The sequence below is a fragment of the Callorhinus ursinus genome, unplaced genomic scaffold, assembly GCF_003265705.2.
Source record: "Callorhinus ursinus isolate GAN/ISIS: 27379988/994484 unplaced genomic scaffold, GSC_fseal_2.0 scaffold12, whole genome shotgun sequence".
NCBI classification, from domain to species: domain Eukaryota; kingdom Metazoa; phylum Chordata; class Mammalia; order Carnivora; family Otariidae; genus Callorhinus; species Callorhinus ursinus.
The window spans coordinates 9,389,206-9,405,418 of record NW_027397074.1 but is presented as its reverse complement, the minus strand read 5'-3'; the positions used below and the strand labels follow the sequence as shown (position 1 = coordinate 9,405,418).

Below are 16,213 nucleotides of genomic sequence, written 5' to 3'. Positions count from 1 at the left end.
TAATTGAATTTTATGAGAAAGGAGTAGAGGTTGAAGAGTATGTAAAATGGAGGGTTACTTTTAAGTGTACAAAGCAGAGCACAGCACAACTATCTACCACACTTACATTAAAAATTGGACACATGTGTCCAAAATATTTGGGCTACACCCACAGCTGTGACTATCTCACTCTTTTTCTTAGGCCCCACATCCCTACCATCTTGCTGGACCTTCTCCTTACCTGTGCTTCTCACCAGTTCCAACTGCTTCAGGTCCTCAGGTGATGTCATTCCTTTATGAGCAGCCTTGGGAAATCTTGAATTATTCTAACTTTATTACGGAGAGATATTTGGTGAGTTTGTTTGTTTGTTTGTTTGTTTGTTTTAATCAATCCAGCACACCTCACCCTTGTGAGAGGCCTAGAGTCTATCTTTTCCTAACTGAACAGGACTCATAGAAGTACTACTCAGGAAAAGACAGATCCTTCCCTGAATAATTCTGTCACTAGTTCTCAAATGGACTATTTCTCACAGCTACACCCACAAGCATCTTTTTTGTTACTGATGTTTATGAGATAAAGATTGGTTCAAATAAATGATGGAGCAAGAATGCCCCTGTAGAATAAGCACTATGTTCCAGAAGAAAAGACTGTTTACAGAATTTAGAGTCAATCTGTTTTATCAGGTCACATCACCACGAAAGCATAAGTTATCCAAAAAAGCTAATGTTTGCAACTGATCCAAAGATGCATTTATTCCATCCTCTACCTCTGCCTCCCTTCCCCTAGATGGTGTTTAGACATAAAAGAGCCTTTCAGTGCTTTTTGGGTTGAAATTGTGCTGGCAATTTTTGTTCCTTGCCGTGGTTAAAAATTTAGCTCACTTGTTTATTTTTTTCCTGTGTATCATGCTTGTATGTGTAACAAGTTCCAGACCTCAGATCTGGCAGAAGCTTCTAAAACAACATTCAGGAATGATATTACTATGAGACACTCTTAGATTTAGACTCTATGGAATGTGTGGTTTGTCTTTTAATCTAGGTGTATACTCTGAGTAATTCTGCACCATTATGAATCCCTTAGCGGTTATAGAATTTAAAATTGGAAAAATGTATGTGTGTAGGTATGTATTTATATAAGTTTAAATGTGTATCCAGTGGTCTTGATGATATATTACTATACAAACATAATTCTTGTCTTAATGCTGAATAAGCACTCTAGGAAAAAATGAACGGCAATAAGATACTGTTCCTTTGAGGACAAGATAATTCCAAGGGAAATTGGGAAATGTTCGTACAAATCCTCAACATTTTTTTATCTATTTTTTAATTTCCTGTTAGTGTGTTAGGTTTCAACTGTTTAATAAACTTGATAATTAAATTCACCTCTAGCCAACTCTACTGAATTTTTGTGTTCAGTCTCATTTGGACAATTGCAATGTGTTCTCCATAACAACAAATTTACAGTCAATATTGGTATGAACTGATTTTTTGTAAAGTGGCATATTTAAAGAAAACCAAGTTGAGTTATTTACTTTGCAGTGCAGTGAAGTGAATTGAAATGAAAACAAGTAGAGTCTGGTTACCTGGGTCTGGTCCTGTTTCTTACTGGATCTTGTTTCAATCTGAGAAAATTCACATAAACTGTCTGGTCCATTTTAAATTACATATTAATTAAAGGAGTTAGATGAAATGATTTCTCTGTCTGTACATCTAGTTGAGGTAACAAAAAGATTATATTTAAGGTCAGAATTAGGCTATCTTGTTGGGTTTTTTTTGAGGTATAATTGATATAGTTTCAGGTATACAACATAGTGATTTAATATTTGTATATATTGTTAAATGATCACCTTAAGTCTAGTTAACACCCAACACCATATATAGTTAACAATTTTTTTCTTTTAATGAGAACTTTCAAGATCTACTCTTTCATTTTTATTATTTTTTAATTTAATTCCATTATAGTTAACATACAGTGTTATATTAGTTTCAGGTGTACAATATAGTGATTCAACAATTCCACACATCACTCAGTGTTCATCATGATAAGTGTGCTCCTAGTCCCCTTCACCTATTTCACTCTCTCCCCACCAACCTACCCTCTAGTAATTATGTTTTTTCTCTATAGTTAAGAATCGGGGGGTGCCTGGGTGGCTCAGTCGTTAAGCGTCTGCCTTTGGTTCAGGTCATGATCCCAGGGTCCTGGGATTGAGCCCCACGTCGGGCTCCCTGCTCGGCGGGAAGCCTGCTTCTCCCCCTCCCACTCCCCCTGCTTGTGTTCCCTCTCTCGCTGTGTCTCCCTCTGTCAAATAGATAAATAAAATCTTAAAAAAAAAAAAAAAGAATCGGCTTCTTGGTTTGTCTTTTTTTTTTCCTTAGTTTGTTTCTTAAATTGCACATATGAGTGAAACCATATGGGTTTTGTCTTTCTCTGACTGACTTATGTCACTTAACATAATATACTCTAACTCCATCCACATCAGTGCAAAGGGCAAGACTTCATTCTTTTTTATGGCTGAATAATATATATATGTCATCTATCAATGGACACTTGGGTTGCTTCCATAATTTGGCTATTGTAAATAATGCTGCAGTGAACATAAGAGTGCATATATCCCTTTGAATTAGTGTTTTTATATTCTTTGGGTAAATACCCAGTAGTGCAATTACTAGATTGTTAGGGTAGTTCTCTTTTTTTAATTTTGAGGAACCTCCATACTCTATTCCACAATGGCTGCACCAGTTTGCATTCCCACCAACAGAGCACAATGATATATATAAAATATTTTATATTTTACAGTATATAGTAGTATTTTTTTCAAATTTTTATTTAAATTCTAGTTAGTTTACATACAGTGTAATATTGGTTTCAGGAGTAGAACTTAGTGATTCCTCACTTACATATAATACCCAGTATTCAACTCAAGTGCCCTCCGTAATACCCATTATCCATTTAGCCCATTCCCCACCCAACTCAGTTTGTTCTCTATAGTTAAAAGTCTTATATGGTTTGCTTCCCTCTCTTCTTTTTTTTCCTTTCCCCATGTTCATCTCTTTCATTTCTTAGATTCCACATATGAATGAAATCATATGGTATTTGTCTTTCTCTGACTGACTTATTTTGCTTAGCATAATACACTCTAACTCCAACCACATCATTGCAAATGGCAAGATTTCATTCTTTTTTGAGAGCTGAGTAATATTCCATTATACACACACACACACACACACACACACACACACACACACACACACACACCATGTTTTCTTTACCCATTCATCACTTGATGGATATTTGGGCTCTTTCTATAGTTTGCCTATTATTGATAATGCTGCTATAAACATCAGGATGCACATGCCCCTTCAAATCAGCATTTTTGTATCCTTTGGGTAAATACCTAGTAGTACAATTGCTGGGTTGTAGGGCTGTACTATTTTTAACTTTTTGAGGAACCTCCATACTGTGTTCCAGAATGGCTGCACCAGTCTGTATGCCCACCAACAATGTAAGAGGGTACCCCTTTCTCTGCATCCTCACCAGCAACTGCTGTTTCCTGTGTTGTTAATTTTAGCCATTCTGACAGGTGTGAGGAGGTATCTGATGGTGCTTTGGATTTGTATTTCCCTCATGATGAATGATGTTGAGCATCTTTTCGTGTGTCTGTTGGCCAACTAGATATCTTCTTTGGAAAAATGTCTATTCATGTCTTCTGCCCATTTCTTGACTGGATTATTTGTTTTTTTGGATGTTGAGTTTGGTAAGTTCTTTATAGATTTTGGATACTAACCCTTTATCAGATAAAGTTATTTGCAAATATCTTCTCCCATTCCATAGGCTTTTTCAAAGTTTTGTTGATTGTTTTCTTTGCTGTGTAGAAATATTTTATCTTGATGAAGTCCCAATATTTCATTTTTCTTTTGTTTCCCTTGCCTCCAGCAATGTGTCTAGTAAGAAATTGCTACAGCCAAGGTCAAAGAGGTTGCTGTGTTCCACATTAGGATTTTGATAGTTTCTTGTCTTACATTTATTTAGGTATTTCATCCATTTTGAATTTATTTTTGTGTATGGCTTAAGAAAGTGGTCCAGTTTCATTTTTCTGCATGTAGCTGTCCAGTTTTCCCAACACCATTTGTTGAAGAGACTGTCTTGTTTCCACTGGATATTCTTTCCTGCTTTGTTCCAGATCAGTTGACGATATAGTTGTGTGTTCATTTCTGGATTTTCTTCTGTTCCATTGATCTATGTGTTTGTTTTTGTGCCAGTACCATACTGTCTTGATGATTACAGCTTTGTAATATAGCTTGAAGTCTGAAGTAGTGATGCCTCCTGCTTTGCTTCGCTTTTTCAAGATTGCTTTGGCTATTCACAAAATAGCCATAAAAATTTGTGGTTCCATAAAAATTTTAGGATTGTTTGTTCTAGCTCTATGAAAAATGCTGTTGGTATTTTGATAGGTATTGAATTCAATGTGTAGATTGCTTTGGGTAGTAGAGACATTTTAACAATATTTGTTCTTCCAATCCATGAGCATGAAATATTTTTCCATTTCTTTGTTTCTTCTACAATTTCTTTCATACGTGTTTTATACTTCTTAGAGTACAGATCTTTTTCCTCTTTGGTTAAGTATATTCCTAAGTATCTTACAGTGTTTGGTGTAATTGTAAATGGGATCAATTCCTTGATTTCTCTTTCTGCTGCTTTATTATTGGTATATAGAAATGCAACAGATTTCTGTACATTGATTTTTTTTCCTGCAACTTTGCTGAATTTGTGTATCAGTTCTAGCAAATTTTTGGTGGTCTTTGGTTTTTCTACATAGAGTATCATGTTGTCTGTGGAAAAGTGAAAGTTTGACCTCTTCCTTGCCAATTTGGATGCCTTTTGTTTCTTTTTGTTGTCTGATTACTGAGGCTAGGACTTCCAGTACTATCTTAAATAGCAGTGGTGAAAGTGGACATCCCTGTCTTATTCCTGACCATAGAGAAAATGCTCTCAGTTTTTCCCCATTGAAGATGATATTAACTGTGGGTCTTTTTTATATGGTCTTTCTGATGTTGAGGTATGTTCCCTCTATCCCTACTTTGTTGACATATTTTATCAAAAAAGGATGCTGTATTTTGTGAAATGCTTTTTCTGCATCTATTGAAAGGATTGTATGGCTCTGATCCTTTCTTTTATTAATGTGTTGTATCACGTTGATTGATTTGTGAATATTGAACCACGTCTGTAGCCCAGGAATAAATCCCACATAATCATGGTGAATAATTCTTTAAATGTGCCGTTGGATTCAGTTTGCTAGTATCTTGTTGAGAAATTTTGCATCCATGTTCATCACATTTACCTTATGAAATCAAGGTAAATCTGGCCTTGTAGAATGAGTTTAGAAATTTTCCTTCCATTTCTATTTTTTGAAACAGTTTGAGAATAGGTATTAACTCTTCTTTACATGTCTGGTAGAATTCCCCTGGGAAGTCGTCTGGCCCTGGACGTTTTTGTTGGGAGATTTTTGATTACTGATTCAACTTCTTTGCTGGTTATGGGTCTGTTCAAATTTTCTATTTCTTCCTGTTTCAGTTTTGGTAGTCTCCTTGTTTCTAAGAATGTATCCATATCGTCCAGATTGCCCAATTTGTTGGCATATAATTTTTCATAATATTCTCTTAAAAATTTTGTATTTCTGTGATGTTGGTTGTGATCTCTCCTCTTGATTTTATTTATTGGGGTTCTTTCTCTTTTCTTCTCTTTTGTGTAAGTCTGACTAGGGGGTTATCAATTTTATTAATTCTTTCAAAGAACCAACTCTTAGTTTTGTTGATCCGTTCTGTTTTTTGTTTGTTTCCATATCATTTATTTCTGCTCTAGTCTTTATTATTTCCCTTATTCTGCCAGCTTTGGGCTTTTGCTGTTCCTTTTCTAGCTCCTTCAGGTTAAGATTAGGTTGTGTATTTGAGGCTTTTCTTCTTGAGGTAAGCCTGTATTGCTATACACTTCCTTCTTATGACAAACTTTGCTGCATCCCAAAGGTTCTGGACTGTTATGTTTTCATTTTCATTTGCTTCCATGTACTTTTCATTTCTTCCTTAATTTCCTGATTAACCCATTCAATCTTCAGTAGGATGTTCTTTAACCTCCATGTATTTGTGGTCTTTCCAAATTTTTTTTGTGGTTGACTTCAAGTTTCATAGCATTATAGTCTGAAAATATACATGGTATTATGATTTCAATCTTTTTGTATTTATTGAGGCTTGATTTGTGACCCAGTATGTGGTCTATCCTGGAGAATGCTCTGTGTGCACTCAAATGTGTATTCTGCTGCTTTAGGATGAAATGTTCTGAATATATCTGTTAAGTCTATCTGGTCCAGTGTGTCATTCAAAGCCATTGTTTCTTTGTTGATTTTCTGCTTTGATGATCTCTCCATTGCTGTAAGTGTGGAGGTAAGGTCCTCGACCATTATTGTATTATTATCAATGAGTTTCTTTATGTTTGTTATTAATTGTTTTATATATTTGGGTGCTCACATGTTGGGGGCATAAATATTTACAATTGTTAGATATTCCTGTTGGATAGACCCTTTATTATGATATAGTGCCCTTCTTCATCTCTTATTAGTCTTTGGTTTAAAATCTATTTTGTCTGATATAAATATGGCTACTCTGGCTTTCTTTTGATATCCATTAGCATGATAGATTGTTCTCTGTCCCCTCACTTTCAATCTGGAGACGTCTTTAGTTCTAAAATGAGTCTCTTATAGGCAGCATATAGATGGGTCTTGTTTTTTTAACTATTCTGTTACCGTATATGTCTTTTGATTGGAGCATTTAGTCCATTTACATTCAGAGTGATTATTGATAGATATGAATTGAGTGCTATTGTATAACCTGTAAGGTCAGTGTTTCTGGTGATCTCTGGTACTTTCTAGTCTTTGTTGCTTTTGGTTTTTCTTTCTCACTCAAAGAGTCCCCTTTAACATTTTTTGAAGGGCTGATTTAGCGATCATGAACTCCTTCAGTGTTTTTGTCTGGGAAACTCTTTATCTTTCCTTCTATTCTGAGTCACAGCCTTGCTGGATAAAGTATTCTTGGCTGCATATTTTTCCCATTCAGCACACTCTTTCCCATTCATGCCACTCTCTTCTGGCCTGTCCGGTTTCTGTGGAGAGATCTGCTTCTAACCTGATTTGTCTTCCCTTATTAGGGATTTCTTTTCCCTTGCTGCTTTCAGGATTCTTTCCTTATCTCTGTATTTTGCAAATTTTACTATTATATGTATTGGTGTTGCTGGCTTTTGATTTTGATGGGAGTTCTCTATGCCTCCTGGATTTGGATCTCTGTTTCTTTCCCCAGATTAGGGAAGTCTTCAGCTATAGTTTGCTCAAAGAAACCTTCTGTCCCTTTTTTCCTATCTTCTGGGATTCCCGTGATACAAATGTTATTATGGTTTATGGAGTCACTGCATTCCTTCAATCTACATTTGTGAGCCAATATTTTTCTTTCCCTCCTCATTTCAGCCTCATTATTTTCCATGCTTTTATCTTCTATATCACTTATTTGTTCCTCTGATTCTTCCATCCTTGTAGTCATTACATGCATACAGTTGGTTTTGCATCTTGGTTATAGCATTTTTTATTTTGGCCTGACTAGTTTTTAGGTCTTTTATTTCTGCAGTAAGGGTCTCTCTGGTTTCTTCTATGCTTTTCTCAAAGAAGCCCACAGAAGGCCAAAAAAAATCTCCCCTCTTGTGTCCTAGGATTCCTTCAGATCCCTGCCTTCACCCTGTCTGCGTCCTTGCCATCTGCCTGGCCAGCAGTGGTGCAGGGCTCCTGTGTTTTATCTCAGGTGCATAGCTGGGTTTCAAAACTCCAAATTTTAGGGACCCACAAGGTGTAGACCCATGCTGATACTCTGGGGGAGTACTCACCACACTGTCACTGATACCGGTTTGTCCCAGAAAAGGAGTTGCCTGACTGTGCAGAGGCTTGAAATTTATAGTAAAGCATAGCAAAAAGCTGGCATCCAGGTCAGCCGCCCTCAGTGAGCATCTCTGCTCATATGATAATGAATGGGGCAGCTCAATGGCACCTGCTGGCTCTTTTGTTGCATGAGAGGAAGTGCCATCTCTCCCAAATGCACTCCAAGAAGGGGAACTAGCTCTCCCAGCATGGCCCAGGGGATTCTGAGAGCACTCTGTCCACTCCCAGGCCTCTGCCCTCCTTCTCTGCAGAAGCACCACTATGCCCACCAGCCTCAACCCTAGTGATAGTGTGGATTTCTAAACTTCAGACTTTCTGTTCTGCTGCTTGTAAAACCTTGTGATAATCAGCCCCCTTGTTGACCCAGTCAGTGGTTTTGGGGTATTGTTTTTCTTGTGCAATCCCCTATGTGCTGCTTTATCTCTCTCTCCCTCTCTCTCCTCTCTCTGTGATCACCCCTCTGCAGCACCTGCAGTTCTTTTCTCCCCGCAGTCACATCACAGCCCCTCCCACTTTCCATAAGTGACCTCTTTCCCCCTCTAGTTGTGCACTTTGTTCTCTCAGTCCTCAGAATAATTTCCTGGGTGTTCAGAATGATTTGATAATTATCTAGCTGTGTTTGAGGGATGAGGCAAGCATAAGGTACTCCTACTACTCCGATATCCTAACTCCCCTACATAGTATTTACTGCTATCTTATGTAAAGATGCTTAAAGTGATTATAAAATAAAATAGTTATTGTATTTACTCCATAGTGACTTTATTTTAATTGTTCTTTTTTTAAAAAATATTTTATTTATTTATTTGACAGAGAGAGACACAGTGAGAGAGGGAGCACAAGCAGGGGGAGAAGCAGGCTTCCTGTGGAGCAGGGAGCCCTATGTGGGGCTCGATCCCAGGACCCTGGGATCATGACCTGAGCCGAAGGCAGACGCTTAATGACTGAGCCACCCAGGTGCCCCTTAATTGTTCTTTTTGTCATATTCTCAACTTCAGGAGATTCAAAATACTTTAATTATCCCTATTACTAGGAATCTGGAGTGAGAGGACTCTAAATAACAATTTCAGTCAAAATTTTTGATGGCCAAAAAATATATAAATTACACACCTTAGCAAAATGTTGAAATAAAGTTACTTTTTTCTACCTGGGAGTACTACTCATTTCAGTATCATAGATGTATGAATAAAGAAGTTTGCATAAAAAAAAAACAGAATAGATGAAGTTACTAAAAATTTTACCATAAACTTTATCATTAGTTATTGACTAAGGTTAAAATTCAAAGTCTGGTACAGCACATGTCATGATATTACTCAAAATCTATTGAATAAATGGCCTGCTTTAGTGATTTCCCAAATTACTCTTAGCAGATTTTATTTTCTAAACAGAGTCTTACAAGAAACAACAATTATGAATAAAATAAGACATAAAAAAAAGAGACTGGCTTTCTGAAACAGCAATAGGAAGATGAGACTCCACCAGCCTAAATTCTCTATCATCATTTGCAGCTGTTTGTGACCTTCCCAGGGACTCCCTGTGTTTCCAAGGAATGCAGTTCCAAAACTTGTCATTTTCAGTAATGTCTAATGACTTAGATGAAATTAACTCTCCTGCAAATAACAATTAAATATGGACCAATTGTATTTAAAAAAAAATTATTGAAAGCGTTGGAAACTGACACAAACCAGGCAGAAACTTGAGGGAAGTTGACCCTTGAAAAAAAGAATTTCACTGGGTGAGTTAAATGCTTATATGTTGTTGTTGTTGTGTTTTTCTTGAGCCTTACCTAGTCCAACAATGTTCAGGAAAACTTTAAAGATCAAACAGAAAGCTGTGGTGTTATTGTTTTGAGGTGTAGTGTAAGAGGGACAGACTTTGGGGTTACCAGACAGCTGAAAATTGAGATTAATCCAGGAAAGTAGGGATCCACAGACATAGAAACCTGTAAATTTTCATATAACTCCCTCATATCTTTGGCTGAACTTTTAACTGCATGAGCAAGAAAGACTATAAGAAATCATGCATGGAACTAAAACTATAAAGCAAAAAATGTTAAGTGGGTGCTGCTCACTACAGGGGATCTGAATTTGAAATGTACTAGATTAGAGGGGTTTCTGCTGAAACCTAAGATGGTGCACACCATCACATAATTCTGTGTCTTAGAACTAAGAATTTTCCTTAAGACTAAGGGCAAAACTTAAACTGATCCTTTCTAACAAAATGTAAAACCAAAGCTTCAGTCAGTAATTTAATTCCATGCCAGAAGATTAATTACCACTTTTCAGAGGAATATAACAGTATCCAATGTCTGTACAATGTATCACCCACAATGTTCAGTGTCCAGTAAAAAAGATTAGCGACTGTGCAAAGAAACAGGAAAACAAGTGATCCGCAATTAGGATAGAAGGCAATCAATAGATCCAGACCATGAGATCACCCAGATATTAGAATTAGCAGACTTGAACTTTAAAACAGCTAATAGATATGTTCAGTGACTAGCTTAAAGAAAATAATTATTATAAGTGAACCAGAGAGGAATCTCAGAGGATAAATTGGAACTTTTTAAAAAAGACTCAAGTTGGAAATTCTAGAACTAAAAATTACAGTATCTGAAATCTAAAAATCCATTGTGTGGTCTTAGTATTATATTGGAAAGGACAGAAGGCAAGGGCAATAAACCTGAGGGAAAATCAATAGCAACTGTCTAATATGAAGAATAGAGAGGGAAAAAAGTTTGAAAATAAAATGAACAGAAAAACTGTGATCTGTGAGACAATATAATTTTTTTTCAAATATTTTTCTTTCCCAGTCTCTTTACACTCTCTTTTTTGAACTTCAAGTACAAGTACATTAGACAAATTGATATGTTTGTTAGACTGGATTAAGAAGTGAGACCTAATATTCAAAAAAGAAACAAACAAATAAAAAACAAGACTCTACTACATTTTGTCTACAAAAGATGTACTTGAAATATAAAGAACAGAGAGAATGTAAAATGATAGAAGCGTTCATTTTTTACAAAGATAAAGCAAAATTTGACAGAGCTCAAAGTAGAAATTGACTAATCCAAAATCATATTTAGAGATTTTAGCATCCATCTCTAAGTATATGTTTGTTCAATAACTACCTACCTAACTAAAGTATTTTAATAATACTATAAATCACTTTGACCATACCCTTATGTTGTAGAATAAACATTCTTTTAACTGCACCATAAGATGTTTCAATAAATTTGAAAAGACTTAAGTCTCATAAAGTATTTTCTTCTGCCACAATATAATTTAATCAGTCACACAATAGGATAAATACAAAATCACATAAGTGATTTTTAAAATCATAAATCTTTCATTACAAATATGAAAGAAGAGTTTTCAATTTAATTTATTTGAGGAATGGGATTAATGATTTAAAAACTGGATATATATTCAGGATTTATATTATATGAGGAAAGTAAAATATAGAATTTCCTTAAAATGATCCTTTGTCACTCGGCTGTTTAAGTAATTTTAGTGAAATATCTTTTTAGATAAAGTAATTGGTTACTTGAAAATTCAAAATATAGTAAATAGTTTTGAGTCCCCATTCAATCACCTGATTGCATGGATTGAGCTGCTGAACCAAGTTATATATTTAGTTTACTTTTGTTATTTCATATAAGATACTCAAGGTTAGGAACCATTCTCTTCTGATCCTTAGGAGCTAGTTTTGTGGCTTAAAGGTGTTCAATAAATATTTGTTGAATAGATGCATATATTTTTGGTTCAGAAAATGATAAATATTTATCAAAAGAAAATGAAACAGTAAACAGAAAGAAATTTAGAACTAATACAGTATAAGATGTAAAGTATAAGCGAGAACTACATTAGCTAGAACAGAGAAAGCTTTTGATATACAACCTTGTAATAAGTGAAATATTAGGCTTTGCTGAGATTCTTCATCTTATTTGAAGTCCCAATCTGCAACATTTTGGATGGTGTAAGAAAAAAGTTTATGATAAAAATGAGACTATATTATTTATATCTTAGGAGATTCAAATTCATAATATGAAGTTGCTTTTGGACAGTATCTATGAAATTATATTTTTTAGCATTCACCTCATTTTTCTTTGTACAGTGAAACTCAGAGAATAATCCTTTGTCTTTCCTGAATTGGATGAGAATTGAAGACCTTGGGACAAATGGCTGCACAAGAAAGTAGTTCTCTTTATAAATAGAAAAAAAAAGAATTATAGCATAAGCCCTTAGGACTTAAAAATTCTCCAACACACTCTATTATTCTTTATTCTTCCTTTACCTCTTCTCCACCAAGTATCTGGCTCAAATGTACTTAGTCACTATGTAGCCCAATGCTGTTACTCTTAAATTATACACCACGAAAATTCTATTTAAAACCTTTATCTCTTACCACTTTGTCTTCACATCAACAACACTTCTGTGTTTTTATCCATCTGCATCCCACTGTGATGAGGTGGGGAAAAAAAAGCAGAGTTATTAGTATGGAAACAGAAGCAGAAAGAACAAATCAATTTATCAAGATTATGTATGTTATCAATGATAATGGAAATAAAACCTAGATATCCATCCTTAGATTCTCGAGATCTTCTGCTGAAAGTTGAAAATTACATTTGAAACAAAAGGAGTCTTAGGGATGTCATATAAATTGGTTAGTCTCATGAAGCATATAGCATATATTTAATATGGATGTCTTAATTTGGGGCTAGAAATATGTTTAGACCCAAGTAAATAAAGTCCATTGAAATTAGAATTACATAGCATGACTTTTAATTAACTCAAATTATTTTGACTATCCCTGGACTTATCATTTTGTTATTTCATGGAAATAGCATTAAATGGGAATACAGAACTCTAAATTATAGCCAACTAAAACACCATTTGACCTTGGGGAAATAATTTCAGTTTCCTGAGACTCAATTTATTTGTAAAATAAAACTTTAGACCATTTTTAGGTATAAAATTCTGAACCTTTTACTCTCTAGATAGCAGTTAAGTGATTTGGATTGGGAATATAGGCTTGTGTTTTCAGCCTGTACCCAAGGACAGAAAGCAAAAGAATATTATTATATGTTTGGTACATAGATAGATAAGCAGAGCCCAAGTTCATTTTTGTTGTTGTCATTTCCGTTATTGTTCTGTTGTGTTATTTTGACATACTTGTGCCTAAAACAAAACAAATTGTTATTTTTCTGGATCCATCTAAATGAGAGACCCAAATCATTATGAACGAGAAAAAAGGTGAAGCTACATCACTGCTGATGATATCTGCTAATTCAAGGGAATCTTTGAAAATTTTAGTGGGAAATTTTAGTTACTTATATCCCTATAATAGTTGCTGAATGTTGGTTCTTTTCTAACTACAACCATCTTTATTCCCTATTAATTAACTAGATTTTACAGGAGAGCAAAGTGATGTGTAAAGGGTTATGGAAATACAGAACAATGATAGCTCTTAACCCACAAACCAAGGACCCAATGTGGGGTTGTACCAACTACTATGTATTTCTAGTCTATTCTAATTATACATTCAGGGAGTGGGCAATAACCACTAGGTGGGTTCTGTCATCCCCTTTTTGTCATCAGTGAGCCTAGTTCTGTAATGGCTTTTCTTTTTGTCACCCCTGGCTTACAGCCATCAATTAACCCATCTTTTGGCAAAGGTACATCATCTGTCCCCTCCACAGTGGGTTTTCTCTACTCTAGCATGGCTACTTCTCTGAGTCTAGCAGGTTTCTCAACCTCAGCACTGTTGATATTTTGGACAGATAATTGTGCAGGCTTGTGTGGAAGCTGCTGTGTGCATTGTAGGATCTTTAGCAGTATCCCTGACCTCTATCCAGTTGCTACTACTAGCACCTCTGTAGTTGTGACAACCAAAAATGTCTCCAGACATTGTCAATCCTGGGGAAGAAGGTAGTGGCAAACTTATCCTCAATTAAGAACTACTATGCTTTGGCAGTTCTGGAATTGCAAGCTGACATAGCGTGGGCCATATCCTTATGCTTACTTCTACAAATATCCAGTCTTAAATTTTGCACTCTACTATCAAATGCTAGGAGAATATGGGAGGAACTTGATCCTGAGGGATCTTGAATGAATACAGAAGATACTAATTTTAAGTTGGACTGGATTTATTGATATGGGCATCCTTATGGGTTGTGATTCAGAGTGCTAACATATAGAATTGGGACTGATTTAAATTGTTTGCCTATTTGGTTGACTGAAAGCAGAATCCAATGGGGGACTATTCCAAATAAAGCTCAAATGCCAAACTCATGAAGCTCAGAGCAAGAGAAAGCTCTCCAAGGGATCTAGTCTGAAGTTTAAGTAGCTTTATTTCTGGGTGCCTATGAACTAATATATTCAAATGGATTTAAACCATGTAAGGCATTTTGGGATCCTCCAGTGAAAAAATCTGTGCAGTGTACCTGGTCATCCATTTTGTTTGAAACAAGAAGTGGCTTTAGATTAGGAGATCCATGAAATCATGGGCAGGGACAATGGCTTGCCTGGCTGATCAGGGGCCTGGAAAGAGAAAAAATAATGTCAGAGACAAGAAATTCTGGCGTAGAGATGTGTGAATGTACATACAGAAGTGGGAATGAAGTATGAAGATCTATGTAGCACACACTCATACCCACCAGAGAGTATTCACCAGAGAAGAGGTGCTAAACAACTCCGCAGACAGAATGATTTGTCCCTTTGTAGTTTGTCAAGCCTTTCCATTGATCACTCTAATGCTGGCACAATGGGCACCTGAGTATAAAGTGGCCTTTGAGGTGGAGATGAAACTTATACATGGGACCCTGAATACAATCGTCCAGAAACAAAGACTAATGTTGAGTTCCTTATTTAGTACAATCCCTTAAGGATTGTATAACAAGACAGTGAATGGCAAGTTGACCACATTGGACCTCTTCTACCCAGGTAGGGACAACCAGAAATTCACTCTGACAGGAAAAAATAGCTACCCTGGTATGTTTTTGTCTATTGTCTACAGGATTTACTTGCATGAGGTCCCACATGATTATGACATCAGAGAAGGAAACACATTTTAGAACAAAGAAGATTCCAGAGTGGGACCATGAGCAAAGATTCTATCACATACCACACCATCCAAAAGCTGATAGCCTGACAGAACAGTGGAACAGCCTGTTAAAGTCATAGCTAAAGTGGTAGTTTGAAGATGACACATTATGGAAATGGGACACTGCAATAAAGAAGTATACACTTTAAATTAAAGACCTTTATGTGTCACTACTCCCAGTAGGAAGAATAGATGAATCCAACAGCAGTGAAACGATAGTAGCAGGAATAGTTCCACTCACCAGTGGTCACTTCCACAGACCCACTTGGGAATTTGTGCTATCTGTGCTTGCAGTTCTGCCCATTGTAGATTTAGAAGTCCTGCTTCCCAAAGGGAGTGAGGGAAATTTTCACATAAGGACACAGCAAGAATTCGATTGAATTATTTTAAAAAATGATAATATTAATAATAACATACATTCAAGACTTATTTCTCAAGCACCTATTATATGCCAGGCACTGCCTCAGTTTTGACAATTCTTGGACAGCTATATCCAATGACAGATCAATGCAGGGGTGTAAAGGACCAACTATCTCAGTCCAGCTTGGGACAGATCCAAAGGAACATTCAACTCCATCTTGATTCACTGAATGAGATTCCAAAATAATGTGTTGAATTGATGTGAATAGAGACATTCAGATATCAAAATCAACAATTGAACATAGATGTATATTGCCTTTTAGCTCCAAATCCACATTTCATTACCTGTTCTGCAAAAATATAGATGAGCCCTTTGAAGATTTTATGTTTACCAGAGGGACTGATGTTAAGCTTTGTCAGTAAAAGAGGCTGGAAAGATATTGCAGGTGGGGGTTTTCCAGTGTGCTGTCTTAGAAGACTTTTACAGTGCACAGCTTCTCTGGTACCTGGTTACTACAGTGAGGGCAAGCTGATCTGATTCTAACAGTGCAGGCAGCTTCCCAAGTGCCCACCTTCTACAGTGGCGGTTTGTATATTAACCATGCCTTTTATTTTCTATACTGATGCTTTGACACACTGGGGCCTTGCTGACACTGGAGAGATTGCCCCTCCCAGGGTTAGCTAATTCCTATAGAAAGCAAACAACTTGTCTGCAAGAGCTTCTTTCATATGCATAGTGACTAATCCAGAGCCCATATCCCTAAGGATTTCTTCTACCAGGCTCACACTCTTGAGCCACTATCCAC

At 36.1% G+C, this 16,213-nt stretch overlaps 1 long non-coding RNA gene across 1 annotated transcript; it reads right to left on the bottom strand.

Annotated features, from left to right (window-relative positions):
* Positions 1–1,624: 1,624 nt before the first annotated feature.
* Positions 1,625–14,916, bottom strand: LOC112824977 (uncharacterized). The gene is made up of 4 exons (XR_003208581.2): positions 14,602–14,916; positions 14,389–14,485; positions 12,351–12,403; positions 1,625–1,689 (listed from the first exon to the last, which is right to left on the bottom strand). It is a non-coding gene; the product is annotated as an uncharacterized lncRNA (long non-coding RNA).
* Between the last annotated feature and the right edge of the window lie 1,297 nt (positions 14,917–16,213).